Here is a 15243-nt window from a genome sequence, read left to right on the forward strand (position 1 = left end):
TGTACAAGACACTACAGAATTTCTAGGGAAACTTAAAAACATAGACCACCTTCCCAGCAACACCCTCCTAGCCACCATGGACGTTACCAGCCAATATACAAACATCCCACACCAGGATATCATCCAAGCCTGCCTTACATATCTACAGGAACAAGATTACAACTCAGAATACAGACCCAAAGATGTTACTGACCTTATATACTTCATTCTCACACACAACAAATTTCACTTTTAATAACCAACACTTCCTCCAGACGATGGAAACAGCTATGAGCACCAAAATGGCCACATAGTATACCAACCTTTTTATGAGCCACCTGGAAGAAGACTTCCTCAAGAACTGCACCATCAAACTCTTGTTATACTTAAGATATATCAATGACATCATAATTTGGACTGAAAACCTACAATCTCTGATTCAGTTCCATCAGAAATTCAACTATTGCCATCCCTCCATCCAACTTTCTCTAGAATACTCCAGCACCAACATCTCCTTTTTAGACACGATGATCAGTATCCAGAATGATAAAATACAGACCACGTTATACAAGAAACCCACTGACCAACATACATATCTGCACAGAACCAGCAAATCGCCCTAAACACACCAAAAAAGCTGTGATATAAAGCCAAGCCCTCAGATACCACCGAATTTGCACTGAAGAGAACACCCAGGATTGCCACCTCACCAATCCTAAAAAGGTTTTCACCCAGCACTCCTCCAGAGAGATAGATTGCATGTTTGAAAGAGCCACCTAGATACCACATGAAGAACTGCTGCAGTACAGAAGAAAACTGCCCACAAATCACACACTGCTGGTTATGACATATCACGCCCCCTTGAACCTGTATGGAAAATCTTCAAACAATTGCAACCCATACTAGAAAGAGACCTTATTCTTAAAAAGATTTTCCCAGAGCCACTCATCCTAGCTTTCAAACAAGCACTGAACCTTGCTAACCTCATCACCAGAAGCAAATTTCCTCAAGCCCAGAACACACCAAATGGATCCAGACCATGCCACAACAAGAAATGCAAAACCTGACAATACATCTCCACCACCCCCACAATTATTATACCCCACAACAGAGCCATCACCATTCCTGGATCTTTCAGCTGCACCTCCAGAAATGTAATATCTCATCCAATGCACCAAATGCCCTGATGGAAATATGTAGGAGAGACCAAACAACAACTGCGCCCCAGAATGAATGCACACCAGAAATCCATCAAAGACAGAAATACCCAACTACCTGTGGGGGCACATTTCTCACAAGAAAACCACTCTCTCTCCCATCTCTCAGTCCTGATCCTCAAAGGAAACTTACAAAACACTTCCCAGAGACAAGCCTATGAATTCCACTTCATCAACCTACTGGATGCTAAAAATCATGGACTAAATATAGACACTGGATTTATGACACCTGCCTGACATCTGACTCCCCAAGTATCTCTCCACTATTCCACCCCCTTCTCTCTACCTGCTCCCACCAGTCTGTCTCTCACCCATTGACTCTCCAATCTACAATTTTCACTGACTACCTGTCTTGCATGCATACCAGACCAGCCTCTGGCTTCTTTACTTTTCATTCCATCCAGGAAGAACACACACCAACTGCAGAAACTTCCTTACCCTCACGAAGTGTTTTTGAACCTGACCAACTATTTAAGTTGGTCTAATAAAAGATATCAGATTCACCCAAAGAACCTTCTCTCTCCCTCTCTCTGTTATTCATCCTTCACAAGCGAAAATGACCACATACAGTGCGGGGGGAAGGGGGAGAAGAGGAGAAGAAAAACAGGAAGCAGGAAAGAAAAAGGGAGAGAGAAAGAAGAGAGGAAGTAGAGATAATACTCCTATCATTATAGAACGATAGTGTCTCTGTGACCGCTGGACTGGGGGGGGGGGGTCCTCCCTGTGGGCAGTCAGCTTTGGAAGGAGGACCGTCGCTGATCACCCTGGAATGCTACCGGTTTGGAATAGGTGTTATGACGTCCATTCCCCACCCTAGTTCTCGCCCGCCATGACTTGTTGTTTAGGTTCAGTTAGGCCAGTTCCTGGGCACTCCGCAGCCCAGGATCCCTTGGCGGTCACGTTGCGGGGCTCCACCACCCCTGCACCCCGGCCTTACGCCTCCTCTGGTGCTCCCCTCTAATGTGGGACACGGCTTCCTACAGACGGGCCGACTGCCTCACTGGTCTGACCAACCCTTGTCTTCGGGTTCCTTGTATCCTGGTTGACCCGGGACTGGGTCATGGCCAAGGCAGGGTTTCACTACGGAGTCCCTTACCCTAACTCCCCGGCTATAGCCCTCAGCTGGGGTATCCCTTTAATGGGAAAACAAACCTGAAAAGAACTGAAAGCTAGGCCTCCACACCCCTACTAGCTGGGCCTCTTACCCAGACCTTCCTAGGTCCCTTCTGGCCAACCCCTACCGCACTATCCACCCTGCACCCTCTTAGTCTATGGCCACAGCCAGCTGGCTGGACCTTCGCCCGACTGCAGCTCCTCAGCGCTCTTCCAGGTCCCGACCCTCTCTGGAGGTGTCGCGTCCCCGCACCAGCGCCCCACCCTGGACCTGCAAGTCCTGTGCATCTCGGGTTCGCAGTCCCAAAATTCCCCGCTGCTGGATTCCTCGTCCTCGAAGCTCATCTGCCACTCCTCACTCATCGTCCTACAGCTGGCTGTAGCTGGTATCCTCCCCTCCGTCTGGGTACGCTGTGGCTTCCCACTGAGGTTCCCTGTCCTTCCCTCTGGGGAGTTAGCCATTTGCTCATCTCCAGAGTTCTCTGCTCCTTGAGCTGAGTGGTTGGCGTCTTGTCCTGCTTGGGGGCTTCCCGTCCCTCCTACCGAGGGGTCCATGGCCCGTTCCCCTCTGAGGCCTTCTGCCTCCGCTGGTGCGAGGCCCCCAGCTCGTTCCCCTCTGAGGCCTTCTGCCTCGGCTGGTGCGAGGCCCTCAGCTCGTTCCCCTGGCCGTCCTTTCTCCGTGGCCGCTTGTATCGCCGGCGTCCATTTGCCGGCACCGACGCTGACTTCCGGTCGCGTTGGTGTAAACAAGCAGCAGAAGTTCCGTTCAGGCTCCGCCGCCGCCGCAGGTAAGTCCTGTCCTGGTTCCCCGGGACAGTCTTTCTTTCCTGAATAATGTCTGAACAGTCAGTGTAGTCTAAACACTACCCTTTGCATCTTAGTTTTAGCCTCTAATTTGTGTGTAAAACTTCATTTTTCTAATTTAACTAGTTTTTAATATGGCACCATAACAAACGTTTTACTGAAGTTTGAGAGATGTAATCCATTACATTTCCTTCACCTGGAAATATCAGTTATATTATTAAAGCTATCAAGTCAGTCTGAGACAATTTACCTTAGTTCACACAGCACTTCATGCTTTATCCTCATTTTCTTCCATGTCTTTGTCAAGTATTTCAGTCACTTGCAGACTTGTAGGACACCGCCTACCTATTGACTAGGGTGAGACCGTTTCTAATTGGAGATCTACACGCCCACGTTTCTTCTGCCACGACTTGATGTTAAAGGAGTTGGTTCAGTACCTGTACGTGTATTCCCATTAGCAGTCTCACCCTCGTCCTGTGAAGGCCCTACGTTCCTGAGGGCTCCACCACCCCTACACCCTTGCCCATTCCACCGGGATCTGACCAGCCAGTTGGTCTCACAACGCAACCTTGGTTCCAATCAAAAAACAAAAAAGACAGGAAAACAAGAAAACAAAAAAGGCACTCCTCGCCTGGGTAATTGTTCCAGCTGCTTTGAGCCAAGAACAAACCAAATTCACCTTCATGAGGTCAGTCCCTCTTTGGTGGCTCTCTCTCTGAGCCTCTTGTTGAGGTTGCCATGATTCCCTTTAGCACATTAGGTCCATCTGTGACACCATTTTTGGCTTGTGCCACTTTTACGTGCTTTATGGTACCACAAAATCTACAGAGCCCCTCTATTAGGAATATTACGGTACAAAACTCTGCCAGGCTCTGCCAGCTCCTGGCATGTAAATAAACAGTTCTGCGCCCCGCGGGGTCAGTAGTCTTGGCTCTAAGTCCCCTCTGTGGGGCTTACTCTCTGCAAGAGTCTCCTACCAGCTCTCCACGTCACACTCAGAGTTCCATGAAGTGTGCGTCAGCTCACTCCTCCTCCTCCTTCTCCTTCCGGTTCTACGCTCCCCCCTCTTTCCTGTCCCAGGCTCTTCTTTATACTGGCGTGGGAGTTCTCTGACCCTCCCCTCCAGAAACACCTGGGTAAGGAAGATTTCTGCCAGGCTCTTTGGAGCTGCAGACCTGGGGTTGCTGAGCCTTTGTTTAGCCCTTGTGTTTTGGAGCACAGTGACTCTCTCTTTCTCACAGTCTTCAATCACTGTTTTCTTCAAAACTTGTTCTAAAGCCATGCATAACTACTACAGGTTAGATAACTCATCTGAAATCACCCAGATCACTTTTCCCCACCCTTCTTAAATATAGGTTCTATGTTTGTTCATTTCCAGTCATGCTACCATTCCTAGTTTCTAAAATTTATTGACAATTTTTGCAATATCATGGGGGGGAGGGGTTCAGAATTCTGTGATGGTGATTATCTAGTTCTATTGATACCAGTGCATTAAGTTCTTTGAGATTTTCTTTCAGCTTGATTATAGTATTTTTCATATCTGTGACATTATTCCCTTAGCCATCCTCCAGGCTGATCATCAGCATCAACAGCGAGGCATTCATTTCATTTCTGCCATACCTTAGATTTTAACTTTTCCCTTATTTTTATCTACAGTGCAGGCTCACAATCTTTTTTTTCTTAATATAGCTATCCTTTATTTAATATTTGTTGCACGGTCTAGCTCAGCTCACCTTTGAACATTCTTAGTTTATCTCTATACTTTTTGAGATTAAATACATAGTTTTCTTTGCTGATCATTCATTTGTCCATGTTCTTTGTAGGCTTTCTGCTTATTATTAATTATTATTCTTCAAATCTTTATTGAGGTAATTTTTTACCCTTAATTTAAAGAATTCTCTGGCCACCTATTCATTCAAGTTCCTGAGCTCTTCAGTACAGTTGATTTCACAAGGTAGTTCCATTGGCTTATCAAAGTTCACTTTAGAAAGCAAGAATGTTACTGTCAAATGTACATTGGTTTATTCTTCTACTTAATTTGAACTGAATTAACTCCTGATTAACTTGAACCAAGACTACTTTCTGTTGTCAGATCTTTACTTACCAAAATTAGGTTCAATTGTTGCTCAGTTACTATTTTGGTGACGAAATTTGTCCATTATCACATCATGGATGTTCCCTACCATTACTGTAGTATTTGTTTTGTATTCTAAGTCTGGGAAGTTGAAGAGAAGACACAATGCATGATAGCATTTACCTTATTAGGTACATTCCAGACATTTTTATCCATATCCAAATCTGGTTCTTGGTATTTACAGCAGATTTCCAGCTCTACCTCAGTAGACTTTTGCCATATTTTACTCTAGATGCTGTTTTATGCACAATATGGTAAGGCCCAATAATAATGTAACTATAGGGGGGGAAATAGTGGCTTTTAGGCCCCTGCCAGACCAGTTAATTACATCTTAAATTATAATCCAACCACATGTAAAACATCTTGTGTATCAGCTTCCCAATGCTGAAAAATGATGGCGGGGTACTTTAATTTTCATAGATTTCATAGACATTAGGGCTGGAAGGGACCTCGGGAGATCATTGAGTCCAGCCCCCTGCCCAAAGGGCAGGAAGTCAGCTGGGGTCATAGGATCCCAGCAAGATAAGCATCCAATTTACTCTTGAAGGTGTTCAATGTAGGTGCTTGAACCACCTCCGCTGCCAAACTGTTCCAGACCTTGGGGGCTCGGACAGTAAAGAAATTCTTCCTTATGTCCAGCCTGAAACGGTCTTGCAGGAGTTTGTGACCGTTCGACCTCGTCATCCCTTGGGGCGCTCTGGTGAACAGATGTTCCCCCAGATCCTGGTGGTCGCCCCGATAAACTTATAGGTGGCCATCAGATCACCCCTGAGCCTACGCTTTTCCAGGCTAAAGAGTCCCATGGCTCTCAGCCTGTCATCGTAAGATCTGTTTTCCTGACCTCTGATCATGCGCGTGGCTCTCCTCTGGACTCTCTCAAGCTTCTCCACATCCTTTTTGAATTGTGGAGCCCAAAACTGGACGCAGTACTCCAGCTGCGGCCTCACCAAGGCCGAGTAGAAAGGGAGAATGACGTCCCGGGATTTGCTCGAGGACGAGGATCGAGGAAAACACCACCTGAGCTCCCAGACCCCTAAGCCCCACTCCCAACTCCCTGTAGCGCCTCATGACCTGGCTGGGGGTGCTCCGAGCCGTGTCATTGGTGCCCACATGAATAAGGAGCATGGGGTAGTGGTCTGTGGGCCGGAGACTTCCCGGGATAAGGGGTCGGGGTGGCAGATTGCCCCCTCAGTGCCCCGCAGGATGGAGTCTCCCACAACAAACACCTTACGCTTTGTCTTGGGGAGAGCGGGGCCAGTAGCTGCAGTCGAGCCTGGGTTGCCTGCGGGAGCTGGCAACTGCGTGGGCTCTGCTGGGGCTGCAAGAGGTACGAACCTGTTGCTAAGCTCCAGCGGGGCAGGGGCCTTGGTGCGGCGGGCCTTGGGGCCCTTGACCACCTTGGTCCATGCTCCTGACTGGGCAGAGCGGGAGGTCCCAGAGTCCTCCTTAGTCGCGGAGGGAGACGGAGCTCTCCCCTGTGGCTCCCAGGGGAGAAGGGCCTGGCAGTAGGAGTCTATCTCCTGCTCACAGTCCCTGATGGCACGCAGTCTCTGGACTGTGGCCTGGAGCTCCTCCAGCTGGCGCGCCAGAGACCCCAGTAGGGAGCAGACCCCACAAGGGGAGGTGGCCATGCTCCCGGGCCCCAGAGCCTGAAAAAGGGACAGGCAGCCCCCGCAGCCAAGAGCCAGGGGCTCCGTCTGCGTGGAGCCCGGAACCATGGGCTCTGTCTGGGTAGTCGTCTCTGAGGTGCCAGTGGAGGGGCCGCAGAGCCCGAGGGGACCTTCGGGGTGCGGCGCGTGCCCATCCGTGTCATGCCTCTGGTAGGCTGGCTACGGCTGGGGCTGGCTATGGCTGGGGGGGGCATCGCAGGCAGGCTCTCGTGCCCTCCCATGCCCTCCCCTGCGCGAACTCCGCCCTAACTCAAGCGCCTGCTTACGCAGCCTGTTCACGCAGCTCCGGTGGCGGGGCTCCCTGGGGGGCTGGGCCAAGTAGGGGCCTGGGCGGGGGCTTGACCCGGCCCGGCACCAGGCAGCAACCTCCTCCCAGGAAGCGAGGAGTTAACCCCTTCCCACCACGAGCCCGCTCACCTCCGGCTGTGCTGGGGGTCGGCAGGGGGCTCGGCGGCTGCTGAGGGGGTGTCTGGGGGGCTTCGGGGGAGTGGGGGCGCAGCGGGCTTCACCCGCGCGTCTCTCACCACTCCAGAGCCTACCTGAGTGTGTGTTTTTTTTGTTTTGTTTTTTTTTTTTTTCCCCCTGGCTGGCGGGCCCTTTTAAACTACGCGCATGCGCAGTGGGCCTGCCGTCGGGGAACGCTGGCTTCTCAGGCCAGGGGGGCCCTGCCCGGGATTTGGGGGGCCCTGCCCTACAGGAGGGGGACTGGTGAGTATCCCCTCCTTCACTCCTCTCTCCCTGGTGGGGCTGGGCCAAGTAGGGGCCTGGGCGGGGGCTTGACCCAGCCCGGCACCAGGCAGCGGCCTCCTCCCAGCAAGCGAGGAGTTAACCCCTTCCCACCACGAGCCCGCTTACCTCCGGCTGTGCTGGGGCTCGGCAGGGGGCTCGGCGGCTGCTGAGGGGGTGTCTGGGGGGCTTCGGGGGAGTGGGGGCGCAGCGGGCTTCACCCGCGCGTCTCTCACCGCTCCAGAGCCTACCTGAGTGTGAGTAAAACTCTTCAAACAAACTTTAGTTAAAGTGTCCCCACTGCCACTTTTCAGCATGGGAATGCTAATACACCAGATGCTAGGGTCAGAAGAGATCATCTTTGAAGAGAGGACCTCAAAAGATCATTGAGTCCAACCCCCTGCCTGGGCAGGAAAGACTGCTGGGATCATATGACCTGAGCCAGCTGCCTAGCCCGTAGGTGTGCTGGATATTTTTACACCCTATGTGCAGCACTCTGCATTTGTCCTTGTTGTACTGCATCCTACTGTGTTCTGCCCACTTCTCCAACCTGTCCAAGTCTGCCAGCAATCATTTCCCTATCCCCCAGAGTGTCCACTTCACCTCACAATTTAGTATCATCCTCAAACTTAGAGTACACTTCATGCCCACATCCAAGTCACTGATAAAGACATTGAAGAATACAGGTCTAAGGACTGAGCCCTGCGCGACCCCAGTACCCACATCCTTCCAGGTCGATATTGACCCATCTACTACCACTCTCTGGGCATGACCCCCAAGCCAATTTGCCACCCAACAAACTGTATAAACATTTAAGTCATAGACTCTTAATTTATTTATGAAAATGGGATTAGATACCATTTCGAAGGCATTCCTGAAATCCAGGAAAACGACATCCACCTCTACTCCTGCATCTAAGCATTTTGTGACCTGGTCATAAAATGAAACCAGATTAGTCCGGCATGATCTACCTGCAAGAAATCCATGCTGGTTGCCCTGCTGCATTATTTTTCCCACTGGACTCCCACAAATATGATCCTTAGTAACCTTTTCAACTCTTTGAAAAAAGCTGCAGTTGGGATCCAGGAGTGGTGCAAGACACACAGGTGTAAGCCTGTTGTGCCCCCACACCCCAAAGCCCCCCAGCAGCCCTGAGCAGCTGTGGAGCAGTCCCAATGGACCCTCAGCACAGCCAGAGGTAAGCGGGGCCTGTGGTGGGAGGGGGCTAGCAAAGCTGCAGGGAGGCAGCTGAGAAGGGTCTCACCTCACTCTGGTTCGTACTTTGCCCAGCCCCCCAAGGAGCCACACAACCGGGGCCACACAAACAGGATGTGCTCGTCTGCTTGGTGGGTGAGTTAGCGCGGGAGTTCATGCAGGAGGGCCTTAGGCTCCAGGCATGGAGCCATAGCCAAGGGTCTGCATAGTCAAACTACTACAAGGACCATGGTGGTTGGGACACGTCACACCCCCAGGCTCCCCCCTGCACCTTGACTCCCTTGCTCTGTCACCACCAGGGTCTCCATCCAAACAGAGCCCATGGTTCCAGCCTATACCCAGATGGAGCCTGAAGTCCCTGCCCCCTCCCAGGCAGGACCCTCAGCCCCAGCCTCCACTCAGACGGAACCCCCGGCTCCTTGTGGAGGCTGCCTAGCAAGACTGGAGGTAGCTGGCTTTGGGGACACTGACACCCCCCCTTGTGGGGAGTGGTCAATGGTTTCAGGTTCTCCACCTGATGGCTTGTGACGGGAGTGGCGGAACCTAGGAACCACCACAAAGTCCAGCCTGGGGTTGCCTGGACAACAGTTGTCTCCAGCTCAAAGGGTAATCCACTCCCCTGGAGCTGCACCACTTTGTACCTCTTGCATTAATGGAGACAGCCATTCCACTGGATCCAGCATGTGAGCACACAGCGCCACCAGCACTTGCACCTAGAAGGCAGCACAGAGTTGTCATGGTGGGTGACTCCCTCCATAGGGGGACTGAGGGAGCGATCCATCACCCTGGCAGGGTGGAGCTCATGTCCAGGATGTGACAGAGAGGGTCCCCAAACTCATCTGGCCCTCCGACCACTATCCCACGAACCTTATCCACGGGGGCACCAATGACACGGAACAGAGAAGTCCAGACCAGGTCATGTGTGACTATAGGACTCTGGGAGCTGGGCTCAAAGGTCTTGGGGGCACAGATAGTTTTCTCTTCTATCCCCTCTGGTCACAGGACATGGGCTCCTGAGGGACAGGTGCTTTAGTGAGGTGAATACAAGACTCCAGAGGTGAGTCAAGAGGGGTTTGGCTTCCTTGACCACGTTCCACACTTCAGAGAGAGCAGACTGTTGGGAAGAGATGGCCTCCACCTCACCTAGAAAGGGAAGAAGCTCTTCTCATCCAGAACAGCTGACTTTCTTGACAGGGCTTTAAACTGAGACTGCTGGGGGAAGGGCAGTTTACCAGTTCTACCCCAGGTCATCTCAGCTACACTACCAATCTGTTGGGCAGCTTAAGAAATTCCACTCTGGTGACAGCCCAAGGAAAGGTCCCTCATAACCTGTCAGGGAAGCATTGGGGTTCACAAGGCAGACTTAGCTGGGGGTATTGCTCTCTACGTCAAAGATCAGCTCACCTCCCTACAGATTGAGTTTCCAAGCCAGGAAGGGTGTCTTGAGAGCCTCTGGGTCAAGATATGAGGAAAACATGGGGAGAGAGATTTACTTGTAGGAGTCTACTATAGACCCTTCCCTCCCCCCAAGAGAAAAGACAAGATCAGGAATTCAATAGGGAACTGATCAAAGCCACACGCTCCCAATATTTGATCATCACGAGGCACTTCAACTTCCCTGACATCTCTTGGGATGAGCACACAGACAAATCTGACAGGTCGCATAGCTTTCTCACATGCATTGATGACCTCTATCTAACCCAGGAGGTCTATGGACCAACTAGGGGAGAGGCATTGCTAGCCAAAGGGGAGGAACTGGTGAGCAATTTGCAGATGGAGAGAAAGCTTGGCAACAGTGACTATTAATTGATCACCTTCTTAGTTCACTGAGCAGGCAAACCCCTCAGTAAAACAGAAGTACTTAACTTTTGGAAGGCTGACTTCTGCAAACTGAGAGAACTGGTCAGTCAGGCAATCAGAGGCCATACCCACCCCAGAAAAGGAAGTACGTGAGGAATGGTCATTGCTCAAAAACATAATTCTTGAAGCACAGGGCAAAGCCCTCCCTTCTCGCAAGAAAGTCAACAAGCAAGGAAGTCCCTATGGCTGAATAAGGAACTGTTGCACATCATTAAGCTAAGAGAGTAGCCTACACCAGCTGGAAAAACAGGAAGCGTTACCAAAGAGGATTACTCTGCACTCACCCACACCTGTGGGAAGCAGTCAAGAAAAGTCAAAGCACAAACCAAACTTAGGCTAGCTATGGAGATCAAGGACAACAAAAAAAAGTCCTTCTTTAGATATGTGGGAAGCAGGAAAAAGAACAAGGACAGTATTGGGCCCCTGAGAGACCCAACAGAGCAAGTGACATCAGATGCCCAAGAAAAGGCCAATCTCCTAAATGACTTTTTTGCATTGGGTTTTCACCCTCCCAGGAGGATCACACTGCCAGAAATGGCACAAACCAAATTGGGAGCGGGTGATGGGACCAAAACCAATGTGGATTAGGTGAGGGAACACCTTGAAAAACTGGACATTCACAAGTCTGTGGACCCAGATGCAATGCCTCTGAAGGTCTTAAAATAACTGGCAGACATTGCTGCATCCCCCTTGGCAGAGTTATTTTAAAAATCATGGCTCTTGGGCAAGTTCCCGGATGACTGGAAAAGAACCAATATGGTCCCTATCTACAAGAAAGGGTGGAGGGATGACCCAGGGAGCTATAGACTAATCAGTCTGATGTCCATCCCTGGAAAAATCCTGGAAAGAATTGTCAAGGGATCCATCAATGCCACACGAACGGAAGGCATGCTTCTGAATGCCAGCCAAACATGGCTTTGTGACTGACAGGTCTTGCCTGACCAAACTCATCTGCTTTCATGACCAGGTAACATGCCCTGGACAAGGGAGATGATGTGGATGTCATTTATCTGGACTTCAGAAAGGCCTTTGACCTAACTCCCCATGATGTCCTCATGGTTTAGCTGGGAAACTGTGGCCTTGATCATCATACATTCTGATGGCTAGGCAACTGGCTATGGGGTCAAACCCAAATAGTACTAGTTGAAGGGAGCAAATCAACATGACACAGGGTTACCAGTGGAGTCCCTCAGGGCTTGGTACTCAGGCCAGTACTCTTTAACATTTTCATCAACGATCTAGAGTTGGAGGGCAGATATGAACTGGACAAGTTCGCGGACAATACCAGATTACGGGGGAGGGGCGTTACACTGGAGGACAGGCTGGGAATACAGGCTGACTTGGACACACTCTACAGATGGGCCGACCAAAACCAGATGGCCTTCAACGCAGAGGAATGCAAGATGCTGCACCTCAGTAGGAAGAACCTTCCGCATACTTACAGGCTCAGCAGTACTAAGCTCACTAGCACCATTACCAAAAGAGTGATAGACCACAAGATGAATGAGCCACAATATGATGTGGGCAAAGCTAAACAACATCTGGCACGCATCCACCAATTTAACTCAAACAAAACCAAGGAAGTCGTCCTCCCGCTTTACTCGACCTTGGTAAGACCACAGCTGGAGTACTGTATCCAGTTTTGGGCCCCCCACTTCAGGAAGGATGTAGAAAAGCTTGGGAGAGTCCAGAGGAGAGGCACTTCTCCTATGATACAAGGCCTGGAGGGAAGGCTGTATGAAGAGAGGCTGAGGGACTTGGAACTCTTCAGTCTGGAGAAAAGAAGGCTCAAGGGGGACTTAGTGGCAGCCTACAACTTCATAAAAGGGGGTTATCAGGACGTGGCAGAACATCTCTTCACCAGAGCTCCCCAAAGGATAACAAGGTCTAACAGCCATAAACTCCAGGAATGCCTATTTAGACTGGATATGAGAAAAAAAGTTCTTTACAGTGCATGTGTCCAGGGTCTGAAACAACCCCCCCCCCCCCGCCCCCCCCAAGGTGGTACAAGCACCTACTCTGGACTCCTTCAAGAAACAGCTGGATTTATTTCTTGCTGGTGTCACTTGATCCCAGCTGACTTCCTGCTTATGGCAGGGGGGCTGGACCCAATGATGTCATGAGGTCCCTTCCAGCCCCTAATGTCTATGAAATCTATGAAATCTAAACACAGTTGATGAACCAATGTACACTTCTTGTTGAGAAGACAGGGTTGAATTTCCTGTAATCCCATTTAGGTAGCTAAAGAACCTATTTGATCAGGCCTTCTGCATCCAGTTGTTGCTTTCAAGCATTTTGGCCAGATGCCTCATCTTTACATGTGACACCTAAGTGGAGGCAGCCAAAGGTCTAATCCAGGAGTGTAACTATAGCAGGGCAAGCAGGGCACTAGTCCTATGGACCAACTTAGAAGGGGGTGCCTCCTACCAAGATTCTTTCCATGTCATGCAGAGTCCTAGGGAGCCAGGCAAGTGCAGCTGTGCAGGGGCAGTCCCATTCCCAGCAGTGTATCTGGTATGTGGAGGGAAACAGAATAATTCCCCTTCCCACAAGGGGTTTTACCACCCAGGGGTTATGAGGTACATAGGGCAATAGGAGGGCCCCTCAGGGAGCCTGAGAGCCTGCTTGTCCCTCAGTGGCAGCAGACTAGCCCATGCTGTTAAAGTACAAGCAGCAGCCACTCAAATGAGGAGAGCCTGGGCAAGCTGGACTCCTCTCCCTCTCTCTCTCCATCCCCCCTATTCTCTAGTGATCATTCCTCCCCTTTTCATCTCATTTCCCTTCTCCCCAAAACCCCAGGTTCTAAAAAAGCTTGTGACACCTCTGGTCTAATCTGGATTTAGTCTTAAATGCTCAAGGTTATCCTTGATAAGGAAGATATACCCTCTGTCCACTTTAGATCTTGAAGAATTACAGAAGAGATCAGAAGGAGACCACTAAATGAGACAGAGACAACAGAATTTCCAAAGGCACATCAGAATGGAAAGAGCAAATATATCCTATGGGGGACAAAACTGTTTAGAACACACTCCTACTTCAAAATGATATGAAAAGATACAGGACATGAAGAAGATAGGAATAAGGAGGGCTGTGGACTGAGACTCATCATCTCAGATAAGGAGGAAGACACAAATGGCAGATAACAATCAGATATGGGTCAGAGTGAGAATGCAATGGTTGAGAGAGAGCCGATTCATAGACTGTAGAGTCAGAAGAGACCCTGTAGGATCATCATGTTCGACCCCATGCACCGGCAGGAAAAGGACCGAGGCCAGATGACCACAGTCAGGTGCCTATCTAGCCTCCTCTTGAAGACCTCCAAGTTAGGTGATAGTACCACCTTTCTTGGCAGCCTGTTCCAGATTCTGGCCACCCTTACTGTGAAAAATTTCTTCCTAATGTCTAACCTGAATCTACTCTCCACTAGTTTGTACCCATTATTCCTAGTTACTCCTATGGGTGCCCTGGTAAATACCCCATCTCCAACTCTTTGTTGTCCTCCCTTGATAAACTTATAGGCTGCTACAAGGTCTCCCCATAGACATCTCTGAGGAAGGACATCTCTTAGGAAGGCTAAAGAGATCCAGATCTCTCAACCTCCCTCTTAGGCTTTTGTACAAAGGCCACCAATCATATGAGTAGCCCTCCTCTGGACCCCCTCCAGAGTCTTTACATCCCTCTTCAAGTGCTGTGTCCAGAACTGATCACAGTACACCAACTGCAGCCTGACCAATGCTGCATAGAGGGCAAGCATCACCTCTCTCTATCTGTTGGTCATGCATCTGCTAATGCACAATAAGGTGCGATTGGCTTTGTTGATGGCTTCATTACACTGTTGGCGCATGTTCACCTTGGAGTCAACTATGACTCCAAAATCCCTCTCAGCCGCTGAGCTGCTGAGGAGGTCATCCCACCTATAGGTGTGCTGGGGATTCCTCCTCCCTAGGTGGAGCACCTTGCATTTGTCTTTGTTGAATTGAATCCTGTTTCATTCTGCCCATTGACCCAACCTGTCCAGATCAGCCTGAATCTGCTCCTGCCCTTCAGCGTGCTAACTTTGCCCCATAACTTGGTGTCATCTGCAAACTTGGACAGGGTGCTCTCCACACTCTCATCCAAATCCCTGATGAAAATATTAAATAACGCCGGTCCAAGGACCGACCCCTGTGGGACACCACTGCCCACCTCCTTCCAGGCTGAAAATGACCCATCCACCACCACTCTCTGGGTGCAGTCCCTAAGCCAGTTTGCCACCCACCTGACTGTGCAAGCATCCACTCCACAGCCTGCTAGCTTCCCTATGAGAATAGGATGAGAAACACTATCAAAGACCTTCTTAAAGTCCAGGTAGATGACACTGCCTCAGTTCCAATGTTAAGGCAGTGTGATACCTAGTTGTAAATGGCTATAAGGTTGGCCATTCAGGACAAATGTGCAGACTTTTTCTCCCACAGTAAAAATGTCCACTTCAAGACAAAAAAAAAAAAAATCTGTGAACAACTGGGGTTCATCTAAAGAAAGAAGA

At 50.0% G+C, this 15243-nt stretch overlaps 1 protein-coding gene across 1 annotated transcript in view; it reads right to left on the reverse strand.

Moving 5' to 3' along the window:
- The window catches only part of COL21A1 (collagen type XXI alpha 1 chain), a 233964-nt gene that overhangs the window by 31524 nt on the left and 187197 nt on the right, over nt 1-15243 (reverse strand). The gene's annotated exons all lie outside the window — the stretch shown is intronic.

The sequence above is a fragment of the Crocodylus siamensis genome, chromosome 1 (assembly GCF_052110815.1).
Source record: "Crocodylus siamensis isolate JL-2025a chromosome 1, ASM5211081v1, whole genome shotgun sequence".
Classification (NCBI taxonomy): domain Eukaryota; kingdom Metazoa; phylum Chordata; order Crocodylia; family Crocodylidae; genus Crocodylus; species Crocodylus siamensis.